Source organism: Magnolia sinica, chromosome 9 (assembly GCF_029962835.1).
Source record: "Magnolia sinica isolate HGM2019 chromosome 9, MsV1, whole genome shotgun sequence".
Lineage (NCBI taxonomy): Eukaryota > Viridiplantae > Streptophyta > Magnoliopsida > Magnoliales > Magnoliaceae > Magnolia > Magnolia sinica.
The window spans coordinates 37,950,181-37,970,244 of record NC_080581.1 but is presented as its reverse complement, the minus strand read 5'-3'; the positions used below and the strand labels follow the sequence as shown (position 1 = coordinate 37,970,244).

The 20,064-nt window shown below is 42.3% G+C and overlaps 1 long non-coding RNA gene and 1 pseudogene across 1 annotated transcript; one reads left to right on the top strand and one right to left on the bottom strand.

Annotated features, from left to right (window-relative positions):
- Nucleotides 1-2,183: 2,183 nt before the first annotated feature.
- LOC131255261 (uncharacterized) lies at nt 2,184-2,674 on the bottom strand. Its single transcript, XR_009175990.1, has 3 exons — nt 2,546-2,674; nt 2,378-2,458; nt 2,184-2,282 (listed from the first exon to the last, which is right to left on the bottom strand). It is a non-coding gene; the product is annotated as an uncharacterized LOC131255261 (long non-coding RNA).
- Nucleotides 2,675-7,990: 5,316 nt separating this feature from the next.
- Nucleotides 7,991-20,064, top strand: part of LOC131254969 (alpha-L-fucosidase 3-like) — a 64,290-nt pseudogene continuing 52,216 nt past the window's right edge.

Here is a 20,064-nt window from a genome sequence, read left to right as displayed (position 1 = left end):
ATTGAGCAAGGCAAAGTACAAATTCAGCGAGGCAACCTATGAATTGAGTGAGGCAACGTAGGAATTGAGCGAGGGAAGCTAAAAATTGAGTGAGGCAACCTAGCAATTGAGCGAGGCAACGTACAAATTCAGCGAGGAAACCTATGAATTGAGCGAGATAACGTAGGAATTGAGTGAGGGAAGCTAGAAATTGAGCGAGGGAACCTATAAATTAAGCGAGGCAACGTAGAAATTGAGCAAGACAACATAGGAATTGAGCAAGGGTAAGTATAAGGTGAGATAGGCAAACTAGAAGTTGAACAAAACAAGTATGAAAGTTGAGTGACGGAAACATTTACACGTTATGAAATTTAATTCATTATAAAATTTCCTGAAGTACAAATTGTGTGGGGTACATAAAACACTATATATAATATAACATTCCTCAAAAATATCCTTTTCATCTCATGCCTACAACGAGTATCATTTATAAGTTACAGACAAACAATCATACGCTGTCGACTTCCTCTAATGTATAGTGAATTTTTACATGTCTGTTCCTTCCAAGGTGTGACCGCTGCATAGTATATCGATGAATTTTATTACAAATATGCCACAGTCAAAACCATTGCATTGCTTCGGCACAGATTTCATGGATTTGGCGGTCCAAGTCTTCCCTTCATGCGCGGTGATGTCTCCGGTGGCATGGAAGAGAATCGGGAGCGCCTCCGTCATCAAATTGATCATCTGCTTATACTTTAGGAGAGCATTTGACACTAAGCTATCGATAATAATGATCTCCTGTTGTCTTGGATATAGGACCATCAAGAACCAATGAGAGTTATCATGGTTGATGGGTACATAAACCTGTCTATGTTTAAGAAGTAGGCTATCCGTTAAAAAACATGATCAAAGAACACATTACGACCTTTTTTGATTTTATGTGACGAATAAATTACTCGTTCAGTATACCAAATCTCCTTGGCGTGTGATTTACCCTGCTGCTTGGTAATTGCGATGACATTGTTCATCATAACTATCAACTTTAGACGTTCCGAAGCAGACTTCGAGTCCCGATATGCCCTTAGAGTCGGCATACTAGTTTGAAGGCATGGCTGTAACAAAAATCAAAGATCAATACAAGTAGAAAAACACGAATTAATGGAAAAAATAGGTTAGCGATACTCCGAACTAAATATTTACCATAAAATAAGTGGGACAGAACTTACAATCTTGGGGAAATGCAATTGCACAATCAGACTGCCTTTCCTCTAGGAAGTCAACATATTTGTCGATAGCCTACTCCACAAGATAATATGATTCAGCAATAATCGATTAAAAGATATAACTATATGAAAGTCAATGTATATAGACACTCTCATACGAATGCTTGCCACACTATCAACCCACGCCTCATCTACCCATATAAACTTGAACCATGAAGCCTCTCCCGTCTCCTTATTTGCTTCATAGTAGTTTTCTACCTCTTTGAGTTCATCCGTCGATAGCATCCTAAATGGATCCATCTGTAGATGAAATGGTATCGGAGATGTAGGAAAGTTTACGGCTTCCTCAGGTCGCCTCACCACATTCGGGGTTGTATTGATCGAAGACAGGGACAAGAATGGATAAAACATATAATAGGATGGCTTAAGTACCCTTTTAGTTCTCCTTACATAAACAGGAGGAGAAACAGGTGCTTCATCTAATAGATTACGCTCCGCCATACCATACGATTGCACCTCCAACTCCATATTTCCCTGTTCTTTTTCTTCCATATCCTCAACTTTGACTTTCTTCTTCAACTCCTCATCCTCATCCCTCATAAACTGTCTTCTCTGTATATAGAAATATTCCTTCTCCTTCTTCAAGGCCTCCCTCTCTTTCCCTAAGTTTTCAGTTTCTCTCAACAACTCACACATCCGCCTATTCAACTCCTCGTTCATAATGAAAAACAATTCCTTCTCTTTCTTCAACTTCACTCTCTCGTTCATATCTACTCTCTCCATCTTTAACAATTCTTTCTCTTTCAACAACACCTCCCTCTCATCGAGCCTCTCTTTTCTCTTTCTCAACTCTTCCTTCTCTTTCCTCAACTCATACCTCTCCTTCTTCAACTCCTCTCTCTCCTTCTTCAACTCATCTATCCCAACCCTAAATTCATCCACCAAAAGAGATGGTTTCACGATATTCCCCCCTAATTCCTCTCCTTGTATGCCTTTTTCATCACTTTCCGCTGATCCCCCCTCACCCTCGTCATCATTCTTGTTACCCTCATCGCTCAATTCCTGGGTTTCGATGACCTACAAAATATATCAATGCACATATAAGAGTCGAAAAACTTTTAACGGTGAATTAAACAACATTTCATTTTAATTAAACACTCATGATATCTCACTTGAAAACTATCACGGAGCAAGCGAACGGCGTCCGTTTCCCATTCTCGTAGGGTGGGTTCCAAGTTCTTTATTAAGATAGTCTGCAAAAGAACCCAGATTGATGTTAATATACGGAGTGTATGTGTCAAATCAAGCAAAGTGAATGGCGGAGAAATACATATACTTACAGCTTCACTCTCAAAAATTGCTTATATTTTGTTGTACCTCCAACCCTTCCAGCCTCAATATTGAATGAAGCGTGGAATTTGTGAGGGAACAAATGAAATAACACACTCTCGTAGGGCCAGTAATCTCTCTACATCCCATATCTGTTTTAAAGAAATTGTATGAGGATAAAAATCCACAATTAAATATAATCATGTAGAATAAATAAAGAGTTCTTCCCTGCGGAGGAAAGACACAACCATATACATTGTAGCGAACCGCACCTGATGCCATCACAGAGCTGCGACCCCTTGCGACATTGTATTGTAGGCCAAACTACCCCCAGGATAGCTATAGAAATCCTCTATGGAGTCTACTAGGTACATATAATCCATGTTACACATAGTTTTCAATTCGGTTCCCCTAACAAAATACTCTACACACATAAGTAGAGCAACCTTCACGACATCCTCGTGCTTATTGGTATCAACTAATTTATTAAACACATCTAATAAATGCTTCTTAATAACTGGATATTCTCTGAAGTATTTGTCCATTAATGTACTACTGATGGGACGCTTTTCTGGTATTGTAAGCTCCCCAGTCTTAAGCCCTGTTATGAGGGCGAAGTCCATCTCCGTGAATTGCAACCGTGTCCCCCGTATCTCAAATATAAGATCACCTTTATATCTTACAAGAAGAAGGTGAAATAGAGCCCCTATAAATCGAAAGGATGAGAGGTGCAATAAGAAGGAAAATGAGGATTGCTTGAATAGGCTTAGCCGAGTATCATGCTTCTCTAATCCACCCTTCACCGTGTCGAACCACCCTCTCAATGAACACTTAGAGGACGGGTTTGGGAATTGAGAATAAGAATCGTCACCTACAAACATGTAATTGAAAATATATTAATAGCAAATTTCACTACTTAAAGAATCATAACACAAAAAATTAAACATAGTTGAAATTGAGCGAAGCAAACTAAAAATTAAGTGAGACAAATTACAAAATGAGTGAGGGAAACTTGAAATTCAGCAAGGCAAACATTAAATTTAGTGAGGCAAGATGAAACCGAGCTAAGTAACCTAAAAAACTGAGCGAGGCAAGGTGAAATTGAGCAAAAAACTTAGAAATTAAGCGAGGCAACCAAGAAATTCAGCGACGGAACTGAGACAATGAGCAAGGGAACCTAAGAATTTAGCGAGGCAACCTAGGAATTGAGCAAGGAAAGCTAAAAATTAAGCGAGGCAACCTAGAATTTGAGCGCGGCTACCTACCAATTGAGCGAGGCAACCTAGGAATTGAGCGAGAGAAGCTAGAAATTGAGCGAGGGAACCTAAGAATTGAGCGAGGCAACGTAAGAATTGAGCGAGGGAAGCCAGAAATTGAGCGTGGCAATGTAGGAATTCAACGAGGTAACCTGGGAATTGAGCGAGGGAAGGTAGAAGGATCCTAGAAATTGAGCGAGGCAACGTAGTAATTGAGCGAGGCAATGTAAGAATTCAGCGAGGGAAGGTACAAATTAAGCGAGGGAAGGTAGAAATTAAGCGAGGGAAGCTAGAAATTCAGTGAGGCAACCTAGGATTTAAGTGAGGGAACCTAAAAATTGAGTGAGACAACTTATAAATTGAGCGAGGCAACGTAAGAATTCAGCGAGATAACCTAGGAATTGAGCGAAGGAACCTAGAAATTGAGCGAGGCAACGTAGGAAATTGAGTGAGGTAATGTAGGAATTCATCGAGGTAACCTAGGAATTGAGCGAGGGAAGGTAGAAGGAACCTAAGAATTGAGCGAGGCAACGTAGGAATTCAGTGAGGCAACATAGGAATTCAGCGAGGGAAGGTAGAAATTGAGTGAAGGAAGCTAGAATTTGAGCGAGGCAACCTAGGAGTTAAGCGAGGGAACTTAGAAATTGAGCGAGGCAACGTAGGAAATTAAGCGATGCAACGTAGGAATTCAGCGAGGTAATCTAAGAATTGAGCGAGGAAAGGTAGAAATTAAGTGAGGGAAGCTAGAAATTAAGCGAGGCAACCTAAGAGTTGAGCGAGGCAACCTAGCATTTGAGCGAGGGAAGGTAGAAATTGAGCGAGGAAAGCTAGAAATTGAGCAAGGCAACGTAGGAATTTAGCAAGGCAATGTAGGAATTCAGCAAGTTAACCTAGCAATTGAGCGAGGGAAGGTAGAAATTGAGCGAGGGAACCTAGGAATTGAGCAAGGCAAGGTAGGAATTGAGCGAGGCAACAGAGGAATTCAGCGAGGTAACCTAGGAATGGAGCGAGGGAAGCTAGAAATTGAGCAAGGGAAGCTAGAAAATGATCGAGGCAACTTATCAATTAAGCGAGAGAAGCTAGGAATTGAGCGAGGGAAGCTAGAAATTGAGCGAGGGAACATAGTAATTGAGCAAGGCAACGTGGGAATTGAGCGAAGCAACATAGGAATTCAGCGAGGTAACCTAGGAATTGAGTGAGGGAACCTAAAAATTGAGCGAGGCAACATAGGAATTGAGCGAGGCAACATAGGAATTCAGCGAAGTAAACCTAGGAATTGAGTGTGGGAAGGTAGAAATTGAGCAGGGGAAGCTAAAAATTGAGGGAGGCAACCTAGGATTTGAGCGAGGAAAGCTAGAAATTGAGCGATGGAAACTAGAAATTGAGCGAGGCAACCTAGGAATTGAGCGAGGCAACCTAGGAATTCAGCGAGGGAACCTAGGAATTGAGTGATGCAACGTAGAAATTTAGTGAGGGAACCTAGAAATTTAGCGAGACAACCTAGGATTTGAGCGAGGGAAGCTATAAATTGAGCGAGGGAACCTACAAATTGAGTGAGGCAACCTAGGATTTGAACGAGGCAACCTAGGAATTGAGCGAGGCAACATAGGGATTGAGCAAGGGAACCTACAAATTGAGCGAGGCAACGTAGAAATTCAGCAAGGAATCCTAGGAATTGAGCGAGAGAAGCTATAAATTGAGCAAGGGAACTTAGGATTTGAGCGAGGCAACCTAGAAATTGAGTGAGGCAACGTAGGGATTGAGCGAGGGAAACTAGGAATTGAGCGAGGAAACGTAAAAATTCAGCGACGAATCCTAGGAATTGAGCGAGGCAATGTAGGAATTCAGCGAGGTAACGTAGGATTTGAGCGAGGCAACTGAGAGAACCTAAGAATTGACGAGGAAAGCTACAAATTGAGCGAGGGAACTGAGAAATTAAGCGAGGCAACGTAGGAATTAAGCGAGGGAAGCTAGGAAGTGAGCGAGGCAACCTAGGAATTGAGCGAGGCAATGTAAAAATTAGAGCGAGGCAACCTAGGAATTAATCGAAAGAACCTAAAAATTGAGCAACGAAACCTAGAAATTCAGCGAGGAAACCTAGAATTTGATCGAGGTAATCTAGGAATTCAGTGAGGAAAATTAGAAATTGAGCGAGGGAAGCTAGAATTTGAGCAAGGGAACCTAGAAATTCAGCGAGGCAACCTATAAATTGAGCGAGGCGACCTAGGAATTGAGTTACGCAATGTGGAAATTCAGCGAGGAAACCTAGGAATTGAGCTAGGGCAGGTAGAGGAAGCTAAAAATTAAGCGAAGGAGGCTAGAAATTGAAATAGGGAGGCTAGAAATTGAGTGAGGCAACCTAGGAATTGAGCAAGGCAACAAGGAAATTTAGTGAAAAAACCTAGGAATTGAGCTAGGGAAGCTAGAAGAAGCTAGAAATTAAGCGACGAAGGCTAGAAATTGAGAGAGGGAACCTATAAATTGAACGAGGCAACCTAGGAATTGAGCAAGTGAAGCTAGAAATTGAGAGAGGCAACCTAAAAATTGAGCGAGGGAACCTAGAAATTGAGCGAGGGAACGTGAAAATTCAGCAAGGCAACCTAAGAATTGAGCGAGGGAAGCTAGAAATTGAGTGAAGAAACTTCTAAATTCAGTGACGCAATATACAAATTCACCAAGGCAACCAACAGATTGAGTATTAGTTAAATCATCAACAAAGATGAGAACGACTTTATTTTGAGAGACCATCCATCCTCTCATAGATAGAGGAATAGATAGAACAGAGAAGATCTCTATATTTTTTCTCGTTGATATAATATAGAAGAGAGATCCCTCTCATTTTTTATCAGGAGAGATCTCTCCTCTCCAAGGGCTTAGGATTCAACGATTTTTAAGAGCAAGATAGAGAAAAGAAAAGTTGAAATAATACCTTTCATCCTAATCTCATCTACTGGAAAAGGGGCCCCTCTTGATCACCTGAATATATTTGTAGGCAGAATTAGCATAATTATGACCACAAGGATTGAGCTGCCAAATGAGATTATCCTCATTCCTTGGTTGGGGTTCTGGAAGATAACATTTATGCAGTAAAAAAAGTCTTCTGAATTTAGCGAGGGAAGCTACAAATTGAGTAAGGGAGGGAAGCTACAAATTGAGCAAGGGAACCTAGGAATTGAGCAAGGCAATGTAAAAATTCAACGAGGCAACCGAGAAATTGAGCAAGGGAAACATGAATTTGAGCGAGGCAAGCTTAAAATTGGGTGAGGCTAACATGAATTGGAATGAACTTTAAATTTAATTGACCTAGCCTAACAATTTGCTCTTTAGTGAATTTGATCGAGCAGTTAATGAAATTGACCGAGATTTACATGAAATTCTCTTCGATGAATTTGACCGAGCAATTAATGAAATTGACCGAGCGGTTCATAAAATTTTCCGTTACATTACATGAATCTGTGGAAGTTCCCCATCATATTTTTATGATATCTCCGTCAAATTTATGAATTGCTTGGGGAATTTCACCAATCGTGACCCGAGGAGTAGGTCAAATGGACCAAAACCTCTCGCAATTTGGATTTATAGTTTGCTCAGTATGCACTTATAGTGTTGAGTTAACTGAGTTGGGCACACCTACGTCCATAGCTCAATTGGCAGGCTGAGTGGAGATACCTCATGTCAAACACTTGAAGTCTTAGTATCGATCCCTAGCAGGGGTGGTTAACATGGAGTGTGTACTGACATGGGTGTGTACTAACAAGCTAACCCAATAAAATAAAAAGTTTTAAAAAAATTAATAATAATTTTTTTTTTTAAAAAATTACAAAAACTGAGTTGGGCCCGCCTTGAATGTATGTGGACTATCCACGACATTCATCCGTTTTTCCATCTAAAGTAAGGGTTTTAGCCCAAAATGGTGGCATATCGAAATATCAAGTGAATCACAGCACAGGAAACAATGGTTCCACCGTAGAAACCTTGTTATGCCCCTACACTGATGTTTTACTTGTAATCCATCATATTCATATGATGATTTTTGCATGGATGAACTGAAAACTAAGATTCGAGCTTCATCCAGCAGTTCAATGGCCCACAAAAAATTTACACCGTTTAGGTAAATGTACTACATTATACCTATAGTGCGTACTTTCTTCTATGGAGGGACCATTTTCATGGAGGGACCATTTTCAGCAAAACGAGATGATGCCGCTGAATAGAGACGGTGGGATCCAGCTAGAGCGTGGTGCGATCCAAGCAGCAGATGTAGTGCAGTATAGTTTTCGTCCTCCTTTTTTTCGAAAATGGAGCGAGGCAAGGGAGGGAGAGGAAAAGCAACGGCGGTAAAAAAACGAGGGGCAGTTTCATCCTCAAACTTACTGTCCGCACGTGCTAGTCCAAGTTGGTAACTTAAGTTTGCATTCCTTCATAAAAACCGCTGGGTAAAAGGTTTTGTCTACAGTGGTCTTTTTCTCTTTCTCTTAACAGGTATGTCCGTACCGGCGGGTGCCACGGGCACTCGGATGACTCTGCCCAGCTTTTTAATTTTCTTACGGTGAAGTGACAAAAATGCCCACTAACCATTTATCTCTAAAACATTACCATTCGGTAATTAAGAAATGTTCCAGAGCTAAGAGTTGTACAAGTTTCAATGCTCGTACTTATATCAGAACATTTGGCCAGTCCAATTGATCGATCTTGACTGTACATCAGGCACACCCCACATCTAATTGACTACCAAGCAAAAATAGGCCCGTCATATTTATACTAGGTCCCAATAAATAGACGGTTCAGATTATTGAATTTAGGGTAGATATGATACTTTGTATTGTAACATTGGTACGACGCTTAGTATTGCATAGGTAATTGGTATGAGGCTTTGTATTGTAACATTGGTGTAGATTTTAAGATATTACTTACGAAATAGACGGTGGTCAGTTCAAATTAATCTGCAATTGGACTACCACAACTTTCGGTACTCTCGTAGCGATTGTTCCTGTTCTTTTACGGGCCACCGTGGTTCACGTCTCCTCGTAATTCAAAAAACATTTGGGCCACAATGTAAAATCATACCTAAAACCTATAAAGTAGGCGGTTTAGCCCGCCTAGCTTTTTAAAATAGCCTGATATCTTGGGTGTCCATTCATCTTTATAGACCGTATCTTATGAATGGATTGGATGGCATATATAAAACACGGTGGACCTCACATGGAATCTGGAAGGTTTTGATGCTGGAATCCCAATCCCAACTGCTCCCTGTGGGAGTAATCAACCTGGAACTTGGTTTTGGCGTGACTTTTAGGATACGGGGTGAACTTGAAAAGGCCCACCTCATATACGGAGTGGTTGTGGACTCTACATCACAAAGGGGCGCGCCTACACACAAAATTGTATAAAAAATTAATATTTATATAGCTAGTTGTAGGTGAACCTAATGATTAATAATAAAGTTTATCTTATCTGTTCCACCTCAGCTGCCCAACCTGTACTCCTCAGTGCTTTCTCTATAAAATCAAACTCTACTACCCTTTTCCTACTGTTCCCTTCATCAACCGTTTCTCATACTTGCTCTTTCAAATTTCTCTTCTTTACTCTCCCGTGGATGCTCAACTTAGGGTTTTTTCAGCATTCTTTATTTTATTGCCAGTGCTGTTAGCACTGAGGCCGGTCCTGGGCTTGACGGAATGCCATTTTCCAGCCCTCTTCAAATTTGGTGACTCGAATTCTGACACCGGTGGATTGTCTGCGGCTTTCGGGCAGGCTCCTCCGCCGAATGGAGAGTCCTACTTCGGCGCACCTGCTGGAAGATATTCTGATGGACGCCTCATCGTTGATTTCATCGGTGATTTTTTCTTTCTCACAAGATGCATATGGTCGTATATTTTATTTATTTTCATGCGATGAACGGCAAATTACATTGTAACCTTTAAAAAGTTACACGCAATTAGTCGCGCGAATGAATGGACCATAGAACATGTTATATAACATGAAAGATATAAAAAGAAATTTTGAACAATTAAAAGAATATTTAAGTAATTTATGATGAAGTTGTTTTAACATGTTGTCTTTGTAAAAGAGACCTAACTTTTACAACCATATTCCATAACTTGGACTGATGATGTCATCTGCCACATGCCAGTTATGTGATTATTATTAAATTATATCAGTGCCAAATTTGCTGATATTATTTTATCATATAAATTACGTATTGTGTAATTTGTTAGGAGATGTAATAGAAGGTGAGTCATTTGGTAGTACATGTATGTAACTAGATAAGCAGTGGATTGCATCTTGGCCCGCTTGGACGGGCTTGGTGTAGGTAGGGCCATTGTCATGCCCCGAACTCGGAAAGTGAGCTCACAAAATTCCGGATCACCGAATCCGGCACCGACAGCCTCCGTAGTACCCCATTCTCGGCTCCCGGCACCCATACACCAGGTTCCGATCCTAGGATGCTACAAGGAGGGTTTTTAATTATCAATCGGATTCGTAATAAGCATAACCACAAGCATAACCCAAGAACAATAACCACAAGAACACCATCACAAAATCCACTATGATCAAAATCTTTGAGTACAAGGCGTATGAAAGGAAAATACAAGATAATGAAAGTTAAAAAAACTCCAGAAGCTCGGCTGCACGCTTCAACTGCGGCGAGATTATGGCTGCGTCCTAGCGTCACTTGCACGCATCAATCATGCATAAGCTTCTAGAAAGCTTAGAGGGTAGTGTAAGTGTGTGCGTAATATAAGCGTGCTCAGAATGTAAGATCAGAGTAATGCAGAATCATGGTGATGAGGACATGAATGCAATCAGTCGTACCAAGGCTACGCCGTGTATGATATGAATGCTACCGGCCATAACAGGACCATGTAATGCGAGATGCAATTCAAGCATGCTAATCCTCATCTAAATCCACATACAACTTATAAAATATCAGTGCAGTTCTCATTCTGGATAACCACCGGGGTCTAATACACTCTATGCCAGCTTGCTGCCCCTATCCAGACACACAATTGGGAGAGTGGAAGAGACCTTACTATCCACCTGCCAATATCGGGCCCAGCTCGTCGATAACTGACACATTCCTCAAGCTAGTCAAACTCAACCTAAAAATTGCTCCCTCACTCAGGCGGGTAAGGTCACACCCCTTTCCAACCGACAACGACACAGTGGGAGACACGGCCTACTGGTATACAGCCCTCGCACTCGTGTATCCACTCGGTTTCGACGTTGGAGTCATCCTCTGGTACCATCGGGTTTAGGAATTTTCACCCAGGGACATCTATGGCGCCTCGATGCTAGAAACAATATTTTCGATATCCAATTAAACCACCCACGATGTGTCTATGGAGGCTATGACCCTGATGTCGCTAGGGCATACAATAATCACGATCACACAAATGTAAGTGCATGAATCATACTATTAGACATGCAACAATCCTGCGCGTATCGAGCGCTTATGTGGGGCAACTCCGCCTATCAAGGAGCCCATAAATGATCTGCCCGAAGGCATATGCTATGATCAGTCACTTCTCACATCAGGCATACATATGATGTGTACGATCATGAATCATGGATCTATACTATATATGTTATGTGGTGATGGGCTCTGATCAAAACGAAGATGGGCCTAGACGGCCTATACGCTACAGGTATGGGCCTATTAATGGGCCCAAGGGAGAGAGTGACAATGTGGACATTTAACCAACATCATCCTTACAATGTGGACATCAAACCATCATTGCTCCCAAGGTATAGCCCGCTATAAAATCAACACATATACCATGGTGGAATCACACTACAATGAGCCTTATGTACGTCCTATTGGGCCTTGACCCATGGGCCTCCAGTACATTAAATGGGCCTCATACATGGGTCTCTTATGTATATATATCAAGGTGGGCCTCAACGACGGGGCACAAATGCATCAAGATGGGCCTAGTCACATGGGCTTGCATACATCACAATGGGCCTTATAATATATGCCTCATATTTATATTAAGGTGGGTCTCAACAAGGGCCACCAATACATCAAGATGGGCCTAAAAATGGTCTCTAAAATGGTTGGATGGTTTGGATGAAACTCATGTATCATGGTGGATCCCATAGTGATTGAAATGATGGACGACATAGATGAGGTACATACTCATGGTGGGGCCCACACTAATGGGAGGTGTAGATTACAACACATACATCAGTGGGTCCCATGTGGGGGCCTACCATAATGTTTATTTTCCATCCAACCCATTGATAAGGTCACTTAAACCAGGGGGGTCCACAGTAATGTTTATTTTCCACCCAACCAGGGCCCACTGTAACGTTTATTTGCATCTAATCTGTTCATAAGGTCACGTGGACCAGGGGCCCACCATAATGTTTATTTGCATCCAATCTGTCCATAAGGTCACGTGGACTAGGGGCCCACCATAATGTTTATTTACATCCAATCTGTTGACGAGGCCACATAGGCATGGGGTCCACTGTACTATTTATATGCAATCTAAACTGTTGATAAGGTCAAAGGACATGAATGAATAGGAAAAATATATTTCATATTTGATTCAAAACTTCTGCAATGCCCAAGTGGGTTCTAATGGCAGCTATGCAATCACCACTGTTTCCTATGATGTGGGCCACCTGAGTGGCGGATATGGCTGATTTTTGGGGTGGCCCCTGATCAGAAGGGGCCCATCAAAATGTATGGTGTTGATGTTCAAACACATCATGGTGGGGTCCATGGATGGGGCCCGTGGCCCAACCTATTCACCCGTCCGTCTGGCGCAGGCACTGCCTGCGTCTGCAGCAGCAGCGTCAGTGCTGCCTGTTTAAATAATTTTTTTTTTGAAAATTTCGTCTTCCCATGGTTTTTCACAGGCGGGACCCGCATCAAGGAAATCCACCTCGCCCATTGGTCCCTATGGCTCAATACGAATGCATTAAGCCCAATATGCAGCATATTTTTGGCGGATAAAAACATCAAGGCGAGATTTAACGGATAACCCTACTATTTCCTATGGTATGGCCCGCCTGATTATCAGATTGGTCTCAAATTTCGGCTCAACGCCTAAAATGGGCTAAGCCATGGAATGGACGGCGTGGATTATCTACATACATCAAGGTGGGGCCTGCATGAGCGGCCCACCCCAAAAGCACTTTTTTTTTGTTAGCTTTGTTAGTACACACCCATGTTAGTACACGTACTTCATGTTAGCCATGCCTAGCGCAGAGACGCTGGACAGACGGATGACGGTAGGCCTCACATGCATGAACGGTTTTGATGAAACACATGCATCATGCGGTGGGGCCCACATAGTACACACACCAGCTAGCCGCCCTTACTAGGGATTGACACCAAGACCTCAAGTGCTGAAACGAGGTATCTCCACTCAGTCTGCCAGTTAAGCTATGAATCTGGGTGTGTGTACTGCACGGTGGAGTCCCACCGTCCACGATGGACGGTGTAGATAGAACATGAATTAGTGGGGCCCACTTCATCAAAATGGATAGAGAGAGAGATACGGTGAGATAGAGAGGAGGGACCCTGCCACTATGGGCCCTCCATTTCTTACATTCATACATCAAACGGGTCTCACCACATGTGACCCAAAAAATGAGAAATAACGGTGGATCACCACCTCTAAGCTTTCTTCTTGCTCCTGTAGGCTTATAAGCTCTTGTGCTCGACTTTTAACGGTGGATGATGGAGTTTCTATGGTGGGGATGAGAGATGAGAGGGTGGGCCACACTTGGAGTTGAGAGAGAGTGTTGGACGTGTGGAATTTCTCATGGAATTTAGATATTTGCTAGAGAATGAGAGAGGGAGATAGAAATAATGGGTGTAAGGATGGATGGAGTGGTGTTGTAAGGATAGGAGATGGATGGGTATGGGTGAGTTTTGAAAATTTGTAAAAGGAGTATGGTTATGTTTGAAAATTATAAAAAGGAGGAATGGTGAGGGGAGAGAGAGGTTTGACTTGTGGGAAAAGGAAGAGAGGCCACTTGTACTTGTTGTTGGGTGAGGTGGCATGGAGGTAAGGTGGTGTACTTGTCTTGATTTAATGTGACATTCCGTAGAGATTCTCTCGAAGTTCGTAATGCATGGCGTTTTTCTCGAAATGAACATGAGTTGACATCTTCTATCCTGGGTATCAGTTCGGTGCGCGAGTCGCGGCGTTGAAACCGTGGCGACGGCACGCTCGCCAAGGTACATGTCTCAGGTTGAGCCGACTTCGGCATGCAGAACTCGGCTTAGAATCGCGCGCAAACGTCGAAAATGGGTCGAAGATTTGCCGGGATTCGACCGGAAGGACTGCGGAAGCATACGGAACAGTACGGACTAGGGTATAGGTCTTACAACTCTCCCCTCTAAATAAAAATTTCATCCTCAAAATTTGCACAATCATCGCAACTAGACATAACTCAAAATAGAAGGGAAAACAAGGCATCGTCATATAAAATCAAAGACAACATACATGATACAACATATAATCAATTTTCAAAGAGATGGGAATAACGCTCTTGAATATCTGCCTCACGCTTCCAAGATGCCTCATCAATAGAATAGTGACCCCACTGAACCTTCACCAAGGGAATGACCTTGGTCCGGAGGACCTGCTCCTGATCAAGGATACGAACAGGTTGCTCAATGTAAGAAGCGTCCTCACGAACCTCCAACGGCTGCCAGTCGATAACAGGAACTACGTCTGACCCACACTTCCTCAACATAGAGACATGAAAAACATTGTGGACGCCAGACAACTGAGATGGTAAGGCAAGCCAATAGGCCATGACACCAATGCGCTCAGTGATCTCAAAAGGTCCTATGAATCTCGGGACAAGCTTGCCCTTCGCTCCAAATCAAACTACGCCCTTCATGGGCGAGACCTTGAGATACACGTGGTCCCCTACATCAAACTCCAAGGGACGACGTCGGCGATCAGCAAAACTCTTTTACCGGCTATGAGCTGTGCGCATCCTTTGCCTGATGATATCAATAACCTCTGACGTCTGCTGCACAAGCTTGAGACCTAGGAGACGCGGCTTTCCAACCTCAGTCCAATAACTCGGAGATCTGCATGGTCTGCTATACAATGCCTCAAAAGGAGCCATGCCAATGATCGCCTGTGTAACACCTGGTCCATTCGGTACTATTTTCCATGCATATGTGCATGATGATTGATGTCCTTAGCTAGACATAGATTGACCGTTCATAATACACACCCAACTGACCAGAACCCCAAGACCTTGAAACCTATCTCATATCGACCGCCCCATCGCCGCGATCGTGGAGGTACCTCCCGTGCGTCGGTATGATACTTCGTTAGTGAGATACGCCGTGAAGAATAATAAGTGTATCATGTGCGCATGGCACCATGTATTTCATTCCACACATGTGCACAACACATGTCAAGCACACATGTACATGCCACACATGGGTGAGAGAATCTCTACCCATGTGTGTGATGTCACATACCCATACCTCCCATCTCTCATGTGCTCCCCAAAGTCAACATCTCTCCATGCCACACCTCATGTATGACATCATCAAACCATGCCATCCCATGCTTCTTTAATCCACCATTAATTACAAATCATGAGTTAATTATTAAAATTATAGCCTAAGCTAATATTAATCACATTAGCCTAACTTAACCAAAAGTTTATCCATTTCTCTATAAATACACCTCCACCCCTTAGCCTTTCACCATTTTTCTACAATTAGAGAGAGAGAGAGAGAGGATTGATCTTGGTGGGCCATCAATCACATCCCTTCCATCCATCTCAACCATTAATTTCATCTCAACCATCCATCTAATTCATCAAGGTGAGTACACCCACCCTACTCATTCTTATTTTATTTTGTTGTGTTTATGTATGGTAGAGATGATGTTAATGATGATGTGATTAATGGTGTGGATGATGAAGATAGTATGATTGATGGTGAAGATAATTGCAATAATGATGATGATGCTATTAATGGTGGGGATGCATAGGAGAAAACATATAAAATTAATTTATTATAGAGTTCATGTGGGACACATTGATAGTGAGCCCCACCAAAATGTTTGTATGGCATCCAAATCACCCATCCATTAGCCCATTGGGCTGGCCAAACTCACACACACTTACACGTATAAAAAAAAGAAGAAGAGAGAGACACTTCCAGCCATTTGATTTAAAGGGGCAGGGGTTGTGGGTCCCCAACGGGCCCCACACGTGATGTATGTATTTAATCCACGTTGTCCATTTAATTTCTCAGCTCATTTTAGCCATGGAGCTGAAAAATGAAGACAATCCAAATCTTAGGTGGCCCACACCATCTAAACTAATGTGTAGACATGGCTAAAGCATATAAAAGCACTTGTTGGGCCCCACCTGAAATTTGGATGCATCTGAAACTTGGATTGAACGCTCCACCACGTGGGACACACACAACATATGGACTGGATCATCCTGTTGTGGGCCCCATATATGAGAAATAAAAAAAAAAAAAAAAAAAAAAAAAAACAATGACGCTGCTGCTGCACTGCTGTTCACGTTGGAAGAAAATGGGCCCCACCACAGGCCCTACCTTGATGTATATTGAACATCGATCGTGCATTTGATGGGTCCCCTCTTAAAAATGGGTCACGCCAAAAATTAACAGTACAAGAACTCTAGTGGCCAACACCATCTAAAATAATGTGCAGACATGGCTAAAACATATAAAAGCACTTGCTGGGCCCCATCTGAAATTTGGATGCATCTGAAACTTGGACCGTCCCCTCCATCAAGTGGGACACACACAATAGATGGACTGGATCATCCTTTTGTGGGCCCCATATATGAAAAATTTAAAAAAAAAAAAAAAAAAAAAAAACACAACAACAGTGACGCTGTTGCTGCCAGCGTCTGACGCTGGAAGGATGTGGGCCTCACCACAGGCCCCACCTTGATGTATGTCGAACATCAGCACTGTGCATTTGATTAAAAATGGGTCACCCCCAAATTTCAGCCGTACACAGAACTCAGGCGGCCCACACCATAAAAATAAATATTAATAATAAATAATAATTACAAAAAAAGATTTGGATCAATCTGCTCACGAGGTATGTGTTATATCCAAACCGTCCATCCATTTGGCAAGTTTGTCTTAAGGCTGGAAAAAAAAAAGAAAAAAGAGAGAGATAGATTTAACTATCAAGTGGGCCACACTACAAAAGTGGCGGGGATTGAACATAAACCATTGGAACCCTTTTGGGTTAGAAATTTTGGAGCAGTATGAAATTTATTTTTTCCCCTTAATTCAGGTCTTTGTGACCTTATGAACAGATTGGATGGAAAATAAACGGTATGGTGGGCCCTGTAAATTGTTTAGTGGTGAAATCATTATCTCCACTACTGTTTGTGGTGAGGTCCAGATAATCTTCGGATATGATTCATTTTTGGATGATGCTATAAAATGATCTCAAAATAATAATAAAAAAATAAAAAATAAAAATATGTGAATTGTGTATATGCAATAAATACATCTCTTTGCACCCATGTAACCTTGATCTCCTTAACTGTCTGTACAACTCGAAGCTCGAGTATGTAAATCACCTGTTAGGTCCACCTGAAATTTGGATGTATTTGAAACTTGGTCTGACCCCTCAACCAAGTGGGACACACATAATGGATGGGCTAGATTTATGAACCACACCTCTGTGGGCCCAACAAATAATTATGAATATTTAAGGGAGGGTAACCCTCTCAACTTGTGTGTGGTATGACCCACTTTGATGTAGGTGTTATGCCACTTAATCCACCATGGTTATGACATGATTTATATTTAAGATCCTCATCATTTATCTATTTTATCAACTTTTTTGACGATATGTTACCAAGACTTAGGCCCATCCAATGATTAGGTAGTCGTACGTTATGAAATAATGCAAATTAAATTCTCATCATTGAAAATTCATTATGAGCCATCCTGACGATGTATTAGATATCGACCCATATACCGGGTTTCCTTTAAGCCATTATCCCACAGAACAGTCAATCCAACCTGAATTGGACCATACAATACAAGGCTGTGAGGATAAGTACTTAACTATTGAATTCAACTTAAGGCCACCATGGTGTATCTATTTAATCCATACAGACCATCCACTTCCTCATATCATTTTAGGACTTGGACTAAAATAATCAAAGCAGACCTAAGTCGTAGGTGGGTCACACACAACTCAACCTCATGGGAAATCCCCATGGACTCTACTGCATAGGACCCATTATGAATTCCATTGATATGTGAGCCTAAGAATGTTAAGGCCCATTTTGAGTGAACGCCATGTGGACCCATCAGTGATAGCCTTGTTTGGGCTAACCATTGGGCCTCTTCGATAAGAGTTTGTAATTTCCATGTGTGGAATGTATGATGAACTGGTATTGTAATTTTTGAAGTAATGATGATTAATCCTTTAAATGGGCTGATTGTGGACATCCCTTGATCACTTGGCACTTTGGTTAGAGTGCGGCCCCAAGTAATAAGATCATGATACTTGTGTTTAAACTCTTAAAAACATGTTTAATTATAGCAAATATATAAACTCTAGTGGTGTGAGGGTGTGATATTACCTGTTTGGCCCATTGATCATGTGGGTATTTGATGTATGTATAGCCACCTAATCATAGGCAATGGTGGAGTACATGTAGTATACGTAGTCATCTAATTGTATGAATGTGAAATACGTACAAGGCCACCTAACCGTATGAAATCAAGTGGCATTGATGACCATTCAACAATGTAGATTTGTACTTATCGACATAGATACCACCACTTGAATCACACATGACCAAGTTGTACACTAAACCGAATATGATTTAAGGTTATATTACCCAAGCTAATGCTATCAAGATCCTGGATTTTTATACAATGTGATCTTTAAACTATAAATGGTATGATGAAATGTGGCTCTCGGCCCTTAACCAGGTGACACCGAATATGAGTCATTATCTATGTGACGTGCGAAGTGGTTGTAGTATAGGACTTATCATAATTGGTGTAGCCATGTATTCGTGGCCTATGGGCAAGGCCCATTGAGATATATTTCCGGTCCATATGATAAAGCTCATTGTGATGTATTTTCGGCCCATGTGATGCGGCCCATAGTGATGTGTATTAGGCCCAGGTATGTGGTCTACCTGTGAAATAGATTTGAGGCCACTTGCAATGTATTCGAGGCCCATGAGCGAAGCCCAATGTGATGTAATTGAGACTCATGGGCGTGGCTAATTGAGATATATTTTAGGCCCATGGGTTGTGGCCATTGTGATGTATTTGAGGCCCGTGTGTAGGGCTCACCTCTTGAGTATTTGAAGCCCATGGGTCGTGACCTGATGTGGTGTATTCATGGCCCATGAGTGAGGCCCAATGCGATGAATGTGCGGCCCTTGTGTGAGACCCGAAGTGATGTATCTGAGGACCGATGTGGTGTGATTTCACCATGATGTATGTATTGATATTTATGTGGGTCATTCCTTGGGGACAATGTTGGTTAAATGTCCACATTGTCGAAGCCGATTGTTGAGGCCGGTTATTGATACTGATTATGAGTATGTGACAGCACAGCATTATCATACATGCCCATACGCATCATCTGCATGTTTGTTATGAGATGTGGTTGACCATTGCATATGTCGTTGGACAGATTGTTATGAGACTCCCTGATAGGTGGAGGTTATCTCACATGAGTGCACGGTATGCGCAGGATTGATGCATGACTGTATTGTATGACTCATGCATCTTGCATTGTGTGCCCTAGCAACATCAGGGCCGTAGCCTCCACAGGCATATCGTGGATGGCCAGATGGGACACCGAAAATATTTGGTTCTAGCATACGGGCGCCATAGATGTCCCTGGGTGAAAATCCCTAAACCTCCGAGGCCAGGAGACGCCCCAACGTCGAGACCGAGTGGATACATGAGCGCCCGAGTGCCGAATACCAGGAGGCCGCGTCTCCCACTGTGTCGTGGTCGGTTGGGAGGGGGTGTGGCCTTACCCGCCCGAGGGTAGGGGGCATTACTAGGCTGAGTTTGACCAGCTCGTGAATGGGTCCGCTATCGACGTGCCGGATAGGTATTGGCAGACTATTGGCCAGGCGGATAGTGAGGTTTCTTATGCTCACTTGGACTGTGCTGCTAGGAGAGAGACAGTGTCATTTGGAGTGTACTAAACCCCGGTGATGATCCCAGAGATGAACTGTACTGATATGTGGACTTATTGAGCAGGAGTTGCATACTCATTCATTCATTC